This window comes from Rosa rugosa, chromosome 2, assembly GCF_958449725.1.
Source record: "Rosa rugosa chromosome 2, drRosRugo1.1, whole genome shotgun sequence".
Taxonomy (NCBI): Eukaryota; Viridiplantae; Streptophyta; class Magnoliopsida; order Rosales; family Rosaceae; genus Rosa; species Rosa rugosa.
In genome coordinates, this window is record NC_084821.1 from 15400679 (window position 1) to 15415168 (window position 14490).

Genomic DNA, 14490 nt, shown 5'->3' on the forward strand with positions numbered 1-14490 from the left:
ATTGAGGCATCCCCCAATGATGTCTCTTGGACATAACCATAATCCGAAACATTCTCATGGGACGGATTTTAAGTATCGATGATCAAATGATTTGTTTGTGCCTCATTCACTCTCTTTCTAGGGCGAGTATCCTTTGAACCAATCAGTCTACCGCGCTTCCTTGCGGGACCTGCGGCCATAGATGCCACATCATTGCCATGCTGGGCAATGGCGCAATCTCCTGGTGTCACAGGAGTGGCGTGATGTTCAGTATTCGGGACATCGATCATTGCAGGCATGTTTGCAGCAGGTATGTGTGATCTCGTCACTTTGGCAACATCAGAAAACGCATCAGGCAGAGTGTCTGCTACGTTCTGGAGCTCGATTATTGGTCACACTTCAAGTTCGGACTGTGCGGTACGGGGATCGAGATGAGACATAGTGGGGACAGACCACGACAATTCCTGTCGTTCCTGTTGAACATCTGTGTTCTTATCTCCCCCTAACGATGGGAAGACTGTCTCATGAAAGTGACAATCCGCAAATCTAGCGGTAAAGAGATCGCCAGTCAAGGGTTCAAGATAGTGGACGATGGTTGGAGATTCATATCCAACATAAATGCCCATTCATCGTTGTGGATCCATCTTAGTACGTTGTGGCGGCGTAATAGGCACATAAATGGCACACCCAAAAATGCGTAAGTGCGAGATATCAGGCTCGTACCCAGTCACTAGCTGTAACACAGAGTAAGATTGGGTTGCAATGGGTCGGAGACGAATTAGCGTCGCTGCATGCAATATTACATATCCCCAAGCAGAAACAGGGAGATTGGTGCGCATAACCAATGTCCGTGCTATCATCTGTAGTCGTTTGATAGCAGCTTCTGCGAGACCATTTTGGGTATGAACATGGGGAACTGGATGCTCTACATCAATCTCCAGTGACATGCAATAGTCATCGAACGTTTTCGATGTAAACTCCCCAGCATTATCAAGTCGAATTGACTTAATGGGATGGTCAGGGTAGTGAGCCCGTAGACGGATAATCTGGGCGAGGAGTTTAGCATGAGCAGCATTTCGAGTGGACAACAGCGCGACATGTGACCAGCGTGTCGACGCATCAACCAATACCATAAAGTATTTAAAAGGTCCGCATGATGGTTGAATTGGTCCACAGATATCCCCTTGGATTCTCTGTAAGAACGGAATGAGTATTTTGGGATCCTTTGCGTAGGACGGTCTCGGTCCTAATTTCCCGAAGGAACAGGCTTTGCAAAATGAGCGAGGGGCTTTTGAAGCAACCAATGAGGATTTTGGTTGGGCCTGAGCGTCTGTACGTAGCGCTATTAGAAGCAAAATGTGTGACTACATCTCCCATCATGGCGGTGGAGCCATGGGAATTGTTGTTTATGGCGTCATGGCCATTGGGAGGAACAACCATGGCGTCATGCTCATGGTTGGCGCCATTGATGGCGTCATCACATGGGACTTGGGCGGCCCTATGGCGCCCCAAGACGGCTGCAACGCCAGATGCTGCAATTGTTGCTGTCTTGCTAAGTCCAAGAATCAATTTTCGATTATTGCTTCTTCTCACTCTGAAGAATGGATGTCCGTGTGAAGTCTTTAGTATACAAAGCATCATATCACGACCAGGGTGCCCTAGTCGGTCATGCCAAAGCCAGTATGTGTCAAAGTCTAAGAGATCTTCTCTTATGACATTATTGGATTCAATAGGTCGAATTCTAGTGACATAAAGTCCACTAGATTGACACATAAGCTTCTCTAAGATGCGCTTTCGTCCGCAATCATTAGAGGTAATGCAAAGGAACTCTTTTCCTTTCTCATTATGCGTTTCCGCATGGAATCCGTTGGCTCTTATATCTTTAAAACTCAATAAGGTTCGATTTTCCTTAGGAGCGTAGAGAGCTTCAGTGACTTTAATCAAGGTGCCATTTGGCAATAGGAATTGGGCCATTCCATGTCCTTGAACTAAACCTGATGGCCCAGCCATCGTAGTCACAGAGGAATATGTAGGCAACATCTCTAAGAATAATTGCCTATGTCGTAGAATGGTGTGCGTAGTCGCACTATCCGCAAGACATTGCAGTTCATCCATTCCTAAAAGAAAAGCTCGTAATTAAAAAGGAGTCATAAAGAAAAGAACTCAACTTTTATTAATAAGCCAAACAGAATTACATCATCGTTTCTTTAACCAAAGAAAATCTAATCCAATAGACTAGCTAATGCAAAACAATGGCGGTCATCCAACTCCTTTCGATAATTCCAATGTAAATATGACCAGGTGAGTAGAGAGATGTCGGTGGAGCAAAGCTCGCTTAAGTACCACGTATCTCAAAACCTTCCTAGACATCACACTTACATTGAGTACGCCTACTTTGAAGAAAGATTAAACCATTGGCATCTACTAAAAATAATATGGCAATTGCCTACATCTCTTGGAAAATAAAAAGACTTAATCAAAATCGCCAGTTTCTGGGTCTTGATCCTTGAAGTCTTCCACCCTTAGATCGAGATCGCCATCTTGATCTTCTTGTTCCATGTAATTTGCCTCCCTTGCTTCACGAGACATCTTGTATGCGTTTGCAACATTCTGGGATGCTTTACACGCCCTTGCCCAATGTCCTGGTAGTCCACACCTGAGACAAGCATCATTATGGTCAGGTTCCCTTGATCGAGGCGCTCTGGAAGCGCTTTGAGGACGGTTATTGCCTTTGGTGGCATCACCACCATAACCGGAGGCTTGGCCTCTCTCTCTCTCTTCACACATTTTCCTCCACGGTTTCGTGTACCCCTATCTTGGCGGTTTCCTTCCTCTTTGGGGCGAGAATATGGACCAGAACGTCCAGAATTATCCCTATTCTTAGGGTTTCACTCCTTGCGTCCTCCCTTGGAGGCGCGACTATAATTAGACTCCGGAATTGACTTGGTTCCCACGGGTCTAGAGTTATAGTGCTTCACAAGTATGTTGTTATGCTTTTCAGCTACGTTCATGGCACCAATTAGCTCATGAAATCTTGTGATGCGTCTAGCATTGACATCAATCCGATAGTTTTGGCTATCATCAAAGCAGAGACGGGGAAGGTGGAGAGAGTCTTCTCGATCAACATCGTATCAGTGATTTTCTGTCCACAGAATTCCATCATAGACTTGATACGAAGTGCTTCTGAATTGTAGTCAAGTACAGACTTGAAATCACAGAAGCGGAGACTATGTCATCTCACTTCTAAGTCTGGAAGCAGGGAATCACGGATGTTGCCAAAACGTTGCTCAAGTTCTACCCATAGTTTTCTTGGGTCTTCCTCATTGAGGTACTCATTCTGGAGCGCGTCATTCATGTGTCTTGTCATGAGAATGATGGCTTTAGCTTCATTCGCCTCTCTCTTAGCTCTATTTGCTTCAAAAGCAGCAGCTTGTTGAGGAGTAAGCACATCCTGACTTGGCTCTTGGATCGTACTCAGGATCCCATCAGCCTTAAGATGCTGGCGCACATCACGGGCCCATTTGTGGTATTCTGCGCCTGTTGTCTCTAGTGGAGCGAAGCTCAACTTGTTCAGGTTACTCATCCTGAAAAACAACAAGAAAATAGGGTTAGTTTCGGAGCGAAATAGGTTACCACGAAAACAATAAAAATTTCTGAGCGTAGTCGCTTCCAAGAAATTAGGAGTTTTCCGAGCGTAGTCGCTTCCAAGAAAAATCCAATTCCAAGAGGGGTTTTGGATTAGATCGAAACAATGATGTATGTGGTCGATCATTTTCTTTTTAACAAACTCTAAGTTTGGAGGATTCTACAAGCTCCAAGATTGGAATGAGCACGAACCCCCACAGTTCGGCTATTGGTCTCCCCTATGAAGAAGAAAGGGGGGTAGAAGAAGGGATGTTGGAAGTCCCCGAGAAAAAGAAGAGCAATGTAATAAAAACTTTTAAAAAACGGGAACTTTTAGAAAAATTTACCTTGAAAAGTTGCCGGAAATCTTGACTGAAAAAATTGGCCGGAAAAGTCGCCGGAAAAGGGTTGACTGGCGGTGTTGACCGATCTGCTGACGTGGCAGGCTGAATGGACGCTGACTGTGTGTTGACTGGATGCCTGTGTGGATGCTGACGTGGCTCTGGGCTAACTTCTTGGCTTCTGAGCCTGGGCTGGTCCTTCTTCTTCTGGGCTAGCTTCTTGGCTTCTGGGCCTAGGGTTTTTGTTTCTTCTGTGCCTGGGTTGACTGAAGCAGGGCTGAGGATGCAGGCGGCGGTTCGGTGGTGCAGTATCTTCAGGCGGCCGGTTCGGATGTTTCTAGGCCGGTTCCCGGAATCTGGAGACAAGGCTCTGCTTCTGGTGGAGGATGGTAGCAGGAGGCGTTGAGGAAATCTTTGAACCGGGCAGAGAGATTTGCGTCACTTCCGGTGGCCGGTTTGGTGTTTTTCCGGCCGGTTCTGGACTCCTGGAGGTGAGAGCTTCAAGGTGGGCGGTGGTGGTTTTTGGGATTTGAAGGCTACGAATTTAGAGTTTCAGGGTTAGGGCTTCGTGCTGATAACGTGTTGTAGAGAAACTGAAATTGAGAGAAATTTGCTGTGTATTCTCATTGATAATAGGGGCCTCTTTATATAGAGAATTACAATACATAGAGTCTGAATCATACAAGGAAAGATAATCTCTAGATTCTTCTAATTAAACCATATTACCACTAGGTTAAGTAACCTAGAGTTTGGGCCAAACACAAATTAGGGTTTTACTTGAACAAAGTTTAGATACATAATAAATATATATTCATTTGTCAAGTCTGTTCTAAGTAAGTTCTAAATTTTCAGTTATAACTTTATTCTCAAATGATATCCTACCATATAAATTAAATTCCTCGTATATAATCACTACAATTCTTTTGATCCTCTCACATCACATCTCTCAATCTCTCATTTTCTAACCTTTAATACTACCATATTAAGCTAGTACTGATGAGCCATTACATAAGTGAATCACTTTGAATCTATTCTAGATTTTGGTTTTTGAATATTAGTTTTGGATTTTGATTATTGAATTGTAAATTTAGATATTGTTTATTTAACAGAACTTTTATTATTAAGATTGAATTTTACTATAATTTTTTTCATAAACAGCATGTTAATATTAATATATTGGGGAAATGATCATTTACCCAATTTCAGCTTAAAAATTGCTCACTTGCTCCACTAACAGTTTTTTAACCCCATTTACCCAAAACACTCTAAGAGATTATTTCCCTAATACCCAATTAATTCTTTTTTTATTCTTTTTATTTATTTTTGAGACTTTTTTGCCCTATCCTTCTTTCTCACTTAGAGAGAGAAGTCATCCTCCACCTTGCTGTGCTCCGGTGACCAGTGGCCGGCCGCGGTCTTCGGCGGCCAGTGACAGGACTCCGGCGACCGGTCACCGGACTCCGGCGTCCATTGACCGGAATCCCGAATCCGACTGCCAGACTGGTGACCGGATTCCGGCGTCTGATTTTATTAACCCCTAATAATCATATTATTGCCCCCCAGTAACAAGTTCATTGGGGATCAATAATTAGTGAAAAATGAAGATGTTTTTAATTTTGAATGTTTTAGTAGGTTTATCCAAATAAATAATCTTATTATTGCCCCCCAATAATCTTATTATTGCCCTAATAAACATTTTATTGCCCCCCAGTAATATTATTATTGTCTCCCAATAATCTTATTATTGCCAACCAAATTATAATAAAAAAACAGGAAAATGTCTTTTTTCTCAGTGAGTGGCAAGTCTTATTCTCTGGCTCTCTCACTTTCAGATTAAAAATGTTATAAGTGCATGATCAAGTTACTTGTTTTAAGAAAAGATCAAAAGAAAAGAACAGAAAAAAAAATATCTGTAGATTATAGGAACTATACACATGATGAAGAAGTGAAATATCTGTAGCTATTCACAACCCAAAAAAAAAAATTTTTTTGCAACAACCATAAATGCAAACAAACACAATTATTGCAAAGCATAAGAACTAAACGCTTTCAAAATCTTTAAACCATAATCAAACACCATTCGAATTGTATAACAACATCTCCCTACAAATCCAGTTTCTCATTCAAATAGAAGAAACCAGAGATTTTTTCATCTTAATCTTCCTTACTTGAGGCGGCGCAGGGCTGCAATTCAATCCACACCCGCACTGCGGACACTCGTAGAAATTGTCAATTGGAAACGACGCCGAAGCGATCCCCACCGAGAAATCCAGGTCGTCGCCGGTCCGAGACACCTCAACGATATTGAGCCACAAGAACAAGACCTAGACGCTGACTCCGGTCAGGTCCTTGAGCCTGTTCTCGGAGATAGTGCCGGTGATGGTGGACTTGTACTTGAGCTGGTACGAGCCTTCGAGCGCGAAGCTACCCGCGCCGTCGAAATAGGCGGCCCACTTGCCGGTGCTCCAGTCGAGGTCGTAGCCGGTGACACCCTTGGGGAGAATCCCCATCGGGAAGTTGAAGTCCTGGATGATGTCGTAGGCTGATCGGGTATCGTCATCGGCGACGGCGACGGCGAAGGAGAACGGTGAAAGGAGGACGAGAACGGCGAGAATGGCTGGGAGACTTGAAATTGAAAGAGGAGAGAGAGAGAGAGAGAGTGTGTGTGTGTGTGTGTGTGGCATGCTTTTAATTTTATAATGAAAATTTATCTAAAATAGTCTTTTTATTTTTAAATGGGTAAGTGGGCACAATAATCTCTTACTGGAGTAAGTGGGCAATTTTGATGCTGAAATTGGGTAACTGGTCACGACCCCTAATATATTATATAGGTTAAAACCGCCTAACCAACCTAACCAAACCATCTTTAATTGGATTGGATTGGATCGGATTAAACTTATATTTGTTTTAAGACCAGTTGTCAAAAATGCTTAAACCACTCACTTTGGCAAAAAGACGGTTTGGAGTCAAAATCGATCCAATCCAATCTGTTGTGCAGCTCTAGTCACAGATACATTTTTTTAGGCCTGGGCATTTTAGCCCAAAAACCCGGATTTGACCTATCCGGACCGTTAGGTCTGGGCCGGGCTTTGAGAAAAAAAATACACAAAAAAAAAGGCCCGGACCGTTTTAGTTTTAATGGGGAGGTGCGGGCCCTGATATCTAAAAGCCTGAAAGCCCAAAAAGCCCTATTCAATATTTTCCTTTTTATTTTTTTTTATTTTTCCGGATTAGTATAGTTAACATTCAACCCTAGACCTAAAAGAAACCTCTTTCTCACTTTCTCTCTTTTTTATTTCTCTTTCTTCTCTTTTCCTTCCTCTTTCTTCGTTTTCTCTTTCTTCTGCTTCTTCTTCTTCCTTTCTCTTTTCTGAAACTCATGGCCGCCATAACTATATGGCTAATTGATATATATTGCTTCTTCTTCCCCATAATTATATGGCTAATTGAAACAACTTCTCTTTGTCATCTTCTTCTTCTCTTGCTTTTTCTTTTTCTTTCTTCTTCTGCTTCTTCCTTTTCCTATTCTGCAACTCATGGCCGCCATAATTATATGATTAATTGAAACCACTTCTCATAGATTCAATGGTTTCTGGGTTGGATTAGTGAAAGATTGAAGTTTTTGTATGGGTTTTGTTGGATGATTTCAAAAGCAGCTGACAGTTGGTGACTTGATGTGATGAAGTCGTTCCAATCTGGCAGGTCATCGGTATCTTGGCCGGTGAGTTTCTAAACCAAAGCCCAGAATTCGGAGGCATTGTAACATTCATCGGGTTTGATATCTAAACCACCTTGATCAACCTCTTCTTGGATTTTCCGCCGGAGCTTCTCGTCTTTGGTTTTTCTCTCTAGCTATCGAAAAGCCCGAAGGACCTGCCTGTTTATTAACAGTCCGGGCCTTCTTAGTCCCTGAATATGAAAAAGGTATTTTGAGCCCGATCCGAGAATTTCGGGCTCAGTCCCAAGCCCTGTAAAACACATGCTGGGGTCAGCCCATGCCCAGGCCTACATTTTTTTTTTTTGCTTGAGAAAATGAATTACAAAGAAGAGCCTCTCCTACAACCGGTCTGAAGCCGATCAAGATTGTGGGCAGAGGAAGCCCTCGAGGGGATCATACCAAACCATGTCCTAGTGTCCAAGAACTCATGACTTAAGTTAGCTAAGGCATCATCCACACTATTGGCTTGTCTAAATACATGTTTGAAGGAAACAAAATCAAAGTTTGCAATGAGACTTTATATTAGGGCAACTCCAACAATAGGTTCTATTTGTTGCACTATTCTCATTTTAGCACCCCCTTGTTGCACTATTCTCATTTTAGCACCCTCTTGTTGCACTATTCATATAGGACTCAAAGTTCATCTCCAACAATGAGGTGCTATGTGGGGGGTGCTATTTTCACTATTCTTGATTTAAATAGTATATGACTACAATGTTTATCAATATTAAATTAAAAAAATGTTAATCTAATTAAATAAGGTAAAAACTTGCATTTTTATTTTTATCATAATATTTAAAAATGGGCCAATGATAAAAGATGTCATTATGAAGTGTCTTATTATAATTCAGGATACACAAATGTGCCTATGATAATTAAGGTCACCTCTTCACAACCTACCACTAGAGTTACATTTAATTACAAAAACTGCTACCGCATCCATCCCTCCCTCTCTCCCTCTCTCTCAAGCGCGTATGAACCCATGTCAACTGCGCCTTCGAGGCCGTCGCCTTCCGCTGCTCCGCTGACAACTTGGTCCTCTGCCACGAGTGCAACAGGGACTTTCAGGTTTCTCATCAAAAAAACTAATATTGATAAGAACCATTGCTGAATTTTCTTATTTGGTTTCGCAAATAAGAAACTTCAGCAATGGTTTATCCTTGTGCCGTTGTGCCACACAAGTAAGGTTTCTCATCAAAAAACTAATATGAAACTTTGGCGTTTTCAATTTTATTTTTGGTTTTGAATTTGAGTTACTTTTGTCTTGTATTAGTTCTCTGTATTGGCTTTCGGTCTGTTTTGAAAATTTTCTCGTAATTTTGAATTTAACCAGAAACAAAAAATTTCATTTGTTTTTGGCTTTGAACTCAAGAATCTCCCTACCAACTATTGAGTCTTTGAATGGCTCAAACTTTAAGAAGTGGAAAGAGTCTATAGATTTGTACATTGGTCTCTAGGGCATTGATTTTTGCTTGATTGAACCTGAACTTGTCATAGATGACTTTAATCCAAACCAGCTTTAATGCGAAGCAAGATGAGCTTGGTCATCCTATTTGCTCTAACTCACTATCCATGCTTCACAATAAGTTGGTTCGGATTAAAGTCATCTATCACAGGTTCAAGTTCAGTGAAGCAAAAATCAATGCCTTGGAGGCCAAGGTACAAATATATAGACTCCTTCCACTTTTTAAAGTTTGAGCCATTCAAAGACTCAACAATTGCACGACATGAAGTTGATGAGAAGGCTATTGCAACAACACTAGATCTTCGGCGACGCGGGGACGCAAGAATACTAAATCTTCTCTCTCTCAGAAATTACTCATATTCTATCTATAGGGCAAGATAACTTAATAGCTTGTAGTTAGAGAGATGATATGGATCTTGTATTTATAGTGATCAAAGTAATACAGTCCTTCACATAAAATGGAACTGTATTTTTGTTTTTGTTTTTGAGGAATAATGTTTATCTTGATACAAAGCAAATAGATTTCCAAGCTATTTAGATCTCCTATTATATTTACAAGATTTGCAAATAAATTTAAGGGTCCTTGACCCAAAGCGCCAAAATTATCTCACTTACTCCACCAACAGATTTTTATTCCCACACCCAATTTTTTTTAAAAAAATTACAACTTTGCCCTCGACCTAATTAAGGAATTACATCCATGGCACTCTCTCATCTCTCTCTCTCTCTCTCTCTCACACATCCCTCTCAGGTTGGGCAAGAAGGGGCAGAGGTCGCCGAACAAGGTGTAGCCAGAACAGTTGGAGAGGAGATTGAGGTTGAAACTGGAAGGGAGCAGCCGGATGTGGATCGAACTGAGTTGATGGGGACCTCCAACTTTTTTCAATTATTAATAGACTTTGTCAAGTTATATGAAAAGACAAATAAGGACAAAAAGAGAAAAATAAATAAATAAACATTCTTCTTACCGCCTCCAACCAAATATAATATTCAATTAAATTAATTTTTTTTCCCGAAATTTCCTTATATTGCCTATATAGTTTTATAATTTACCTAAAACAATTAAGTAAAAATAATAATTTCTATACATGGCTCATCATTTAATTTAATACAAAAGTACATTCAAAACAATCGGATTTGGAATTTTCTTAAACTAAATTAATTGAATATTATGATATAGTTATTACTCGATCTTCCAACCCAAAACCCTTGAAATCATTCTTTTAGCAAATTCAAAGGGATTCCAACAACATATCAAGATCGAGAACCAACTCTCTGATTAATTTTGGTGGACAAACCTACTCATAAGAAAGTAATATCATGTAATTTTGATTCATTTTTCTTCTCATGGTTGAAGATAGAGATAAAAAGTATAGATTATTGTATTTCATGTTCAAGGGCATTTTGGTAAAAATAAGGAGGTCTACTTAGCTTTTTAAGTATTCTAAAAATTAAATTAGAGGTATACTAAGCATGGGAGGTCCAAATAGTAAATTTGGAGATCCAACTAGAACTACCCTTTGGGTAAAATTGGGGCAGAAGGAAAGAAAAAAAAAATCTACGTACTGGGGGGCAATAAAGGTCTATTGGGAGGCAATAAATGGTTTGAATTGTTATAGTCTCCTCGTTTTTTTTCCTTAATCAAAGTTTTATTTATCTAATTTTAGGGAGATTAGTTCTTATTCTGGCGACCGAAAGGTTTGTTGGGGGGCAATAAAGGATTATTAGAGGGCAATAAACCTCTCCGGCAACAAAAAAGGGTAAATGGTCAAAATCACTAAATTTAAATTACAAGGAATATAAATTCTAAATTATCTCAAATTACTTATTAAGTAATATAAGTTCTCACAATATATAGACACTTATAAATGTTCATCTCAAGTCTTACATAGACAACATCTGCTATAATAGCTGCCATTGTTTTAGGAGATTTGGGAAATGTCATATTGCGTTTATTGTACGTATGTGCTTGACAAACAAATTGATTAAGACACTATTTGCTCTTCAATACATAGAAAGAATAGATAAAACATGTTCATGCATGCTGATGAGCAGTGAAAGAAAAAGGTGGTGATGATCTATAGAAGAGAGTAACTGTCACCTAAGATCATGGGCGTATTTGATTTAACAAGATTCGAATTGAAATTCTAAAAAATCGAACTTTTACTTAGCTCGGATTGGGATGTATCACCGAGTCCTTTAAAGTGTACTCCACCACATAAAGGTCTTAGAGTGTCAGTTTAAAAGAGAGGAAAGAGCAAGATCATTACCACATGATTCAAACATATTAGAAAGGATCATTAAAAATCATGTACCTTCTGCAGAAAATCATGCCAAATCATAAAGAAGACGAATAGACATGAGATATTGAGATGCATGATAGTACGTTATAAATAAAGAGATGCCCACGAAGTATCTGTCGGCACTAGTCTGGGCGGAACCAGGATTTGTAACTTGGGGGGGGGGGGGGGGGGGGGGTCCAGAATGAGAAGGGGAAAAAAAAAACCAACACTAAACAAAGTTAAGCACTCGACGTATATTGCGTAATTAATCTCGTTAAGAAAATAAACCATATTACATAATGTAGATATATACAAAAAATTAATGTCCTCTTAACACTTAAGGTTCATGCGGCGTCCATTCTTTATACATTTTTGATTTGTTTCCTATATAGATTTAATCTCCCCTAATCGAATTCTTTTTAATTTTAGTAAATACTTAATGAAAAGTATTTTTTGGTAAGTACATAATTATGAGATTTAATTAACATTTCTATCTCTTCTATTACAATTTACTTTTGAGTTTCTTCTTCATCATACGATTTAGATTTATGTATTTAATATATAATTATGACTACATAAGAAGACTGGAGGGGGGGTCCAATTGGCTAAGATTGTGAAAGTTATATATGATTTCATAGAAATCATTCATTAATTAGCTAATCAGCCTAAGTCTTTGGGGGGGGGGGGGGGGGGGTCCGAACCCCTGCAGACCGAACAGTGGTTCCGCCACTCCTAGAAAAAAGAATACAAATTTGCTGATGAGTTTTCGTCGAAAAAAGACTCCCTTAAAAAAAATACACATCTGGGCCGATGACAATTCGTTGGTAAAAACCTTCAAAAAAAATATAAAAATGGATATAGATTGCTTAACGAATTATTTGCTGCTAAAATCTTCCCACAAAAAGTAAAATTAAGATAAATGCACCTTTGCCAACAAACAATTCTTCCCACATTGATTTTGTACTTCTATGGGGTTATTTTTGCTGAATTTATTTTACACCCGATGCCTCAGGACATCATGCTAGTACCAATTCTGAATGATTTTGTGGATCCACTGATATATGCAGATCGATTTATGAACGTTCTTGTATTGAGAAATGGCTGGAACAAGGGCATGGTACAAGTCCTAAAATAGAACATACCCTCTCTAGCACCAGTCTCTTACGGAAGTGTGTTCTGCATGCGTAGCCTCATAGCCCAGTAGTGTGAGGAAAATTATTGATTGAACCACCAAAAAGACCCATTGCACCCAATAAATCTGTTACCTTTGCTCGCGTGCAGAACGTATCGAAATCCTCATTTGCAAACTGACATCATCAGCAAACCCCGAAGATCAAAGGTGTGTTGGTCTTCTTACCAAGCGTAGTTTACATAGTCGTGTGCCTATATATTGCTGAAGGTAGCTGGTGCAATCCCCTCGTGTTACTATACAGAACTTGGAGGTAGAATGGTGGACACTGGCTATTCTAGCAGAACTTGCTAGCCATTCCGAAGGGAAAACAGCCATTGGAGCTGCCGAGGCAGTGCCGGTTTTGGTTGAAGCTGTTGGTACTGGATCCCAGAACAGAGAAAATGCAGCTCCGGTTTTATTGGACCTTTGATGTGGAGAGCAACAACATTTAGGTCGTGCTCAAGAACTTGGAGTGATGGGTTCATTATTGGATTTGGCACAAAATGGCAGTGGCAGAGGCAAGAAAAAGGCTGCACGGTTTCTTGCGCAAATGAATCGATTATACTGAGAGAGCATATCAATCCTCAAGCATATTGTGCTAGTGAATTTGTAATATTGGAATGTATTATTGTATTAAGCAGTTCAAATTTTTAATCCTCTATTCAGGATATTTTATGTTCTCATTTCTCAACATGGTAGATCATCATTTTGGTGTTGTGCTAGAAATGTGAGTAACAATAATATCCCCAAAATAATACGATACTACTACTGTCCATTGTTAGTTTTCTCGTGTTAAATGGAAAAGATCACTCTAGTGGATTTGGCATATATATAAAGCATATACCCAGAGATAATAGAGTACTGATCTTGCCCTAATCACACCAGCCCGGTTGGTTAGTACATTCCAATACGCAATTACCCTATTTTCACTCTTTCTTGGAGTGGTTTTGTCCTCCAAGAAACCCTTCTTGTCATAGCCATTCCTGAAGAACGGAAAGGCAAGAATGTGATTCTGATTTTTGTTGAATGATATATTATATCATCCAAAATGCATGGTTATGGATAATTATGACTCATCTACCCTGAATTTTTTTTAATTTATATTATTTTTTATGGAATTGAAGTACTTAGCATTGTTTTGCAGCAAATAGTTTCAACTTGCTTCTGCTATGATAGGAACTGCCATTGTTGGGCGATTCGGGAAGTGTCATGTCACATAAATGGTGCGTACCATCCTTGACAAACAATTGATCAAGACCCTTCTTCCTCTTTATATCCATAATTCCGTAGAAAAGATTGGAATTATTGATCAAACGTGTTCATGCATGCATGTGTATTCTGTTGATGAGATGTAAAAGGAAAAAAAAATGGTGATGACGATCGATAGAAGAAAGTAGTCGTCAATTACAAGATAAGAAAGATCACGAGTGAATTTAATCGTAACAAGATTCGAATTGAAAGCCTAAAGAATCCTCTCGCTTAACTCGGAATGGGAGATGTCGCTGAGTTTTCAAAAGTGTACTGTACAGTCTCCACCTTATAAAGTTCTTAGAAACTTCAACCCTTTTTTTTTTTTAAGAATCATGTAGGTTCGTTGATTAATCAGCGACATTACACATAACGATCTATCTCAGTTGGATTGATAAAAGAGTCATTATCTAAGTAATTTAACCTTTATAAGGGCAAAGAAGCGCATCCAAAACTATCTTACATCACCCATGAAATACTCAAAATTTCATAGGAGATCTGGATACTCTTGGGACATATCTCAAACCTGAGAAACTATGAACTTTTGCCCCATATGAGGAGAAATTTTGACATAATAAAAATAAACATGTTGCCCAAGCCATTGACTGGCCCTAAAGATAAATAACTCCAGCCTATAAACCTAAGAAAAACCCTAGCCCACA

The 14490-nt window shown here is 39.6% G+C and overlaps 1 pseudogene; it reads right to left on the reverse strand.

Moving 5' to 3' along the window:
- Window positions 1–5935: 5935 nt before the first annotated feature.
- LOC133730421 (uncharacterized) lies at window positions 5936–13860 on the reverse strand (annotated as a pseudogene).
- Window positions 13861–14490: the final 630 nt, after the last annotated feature.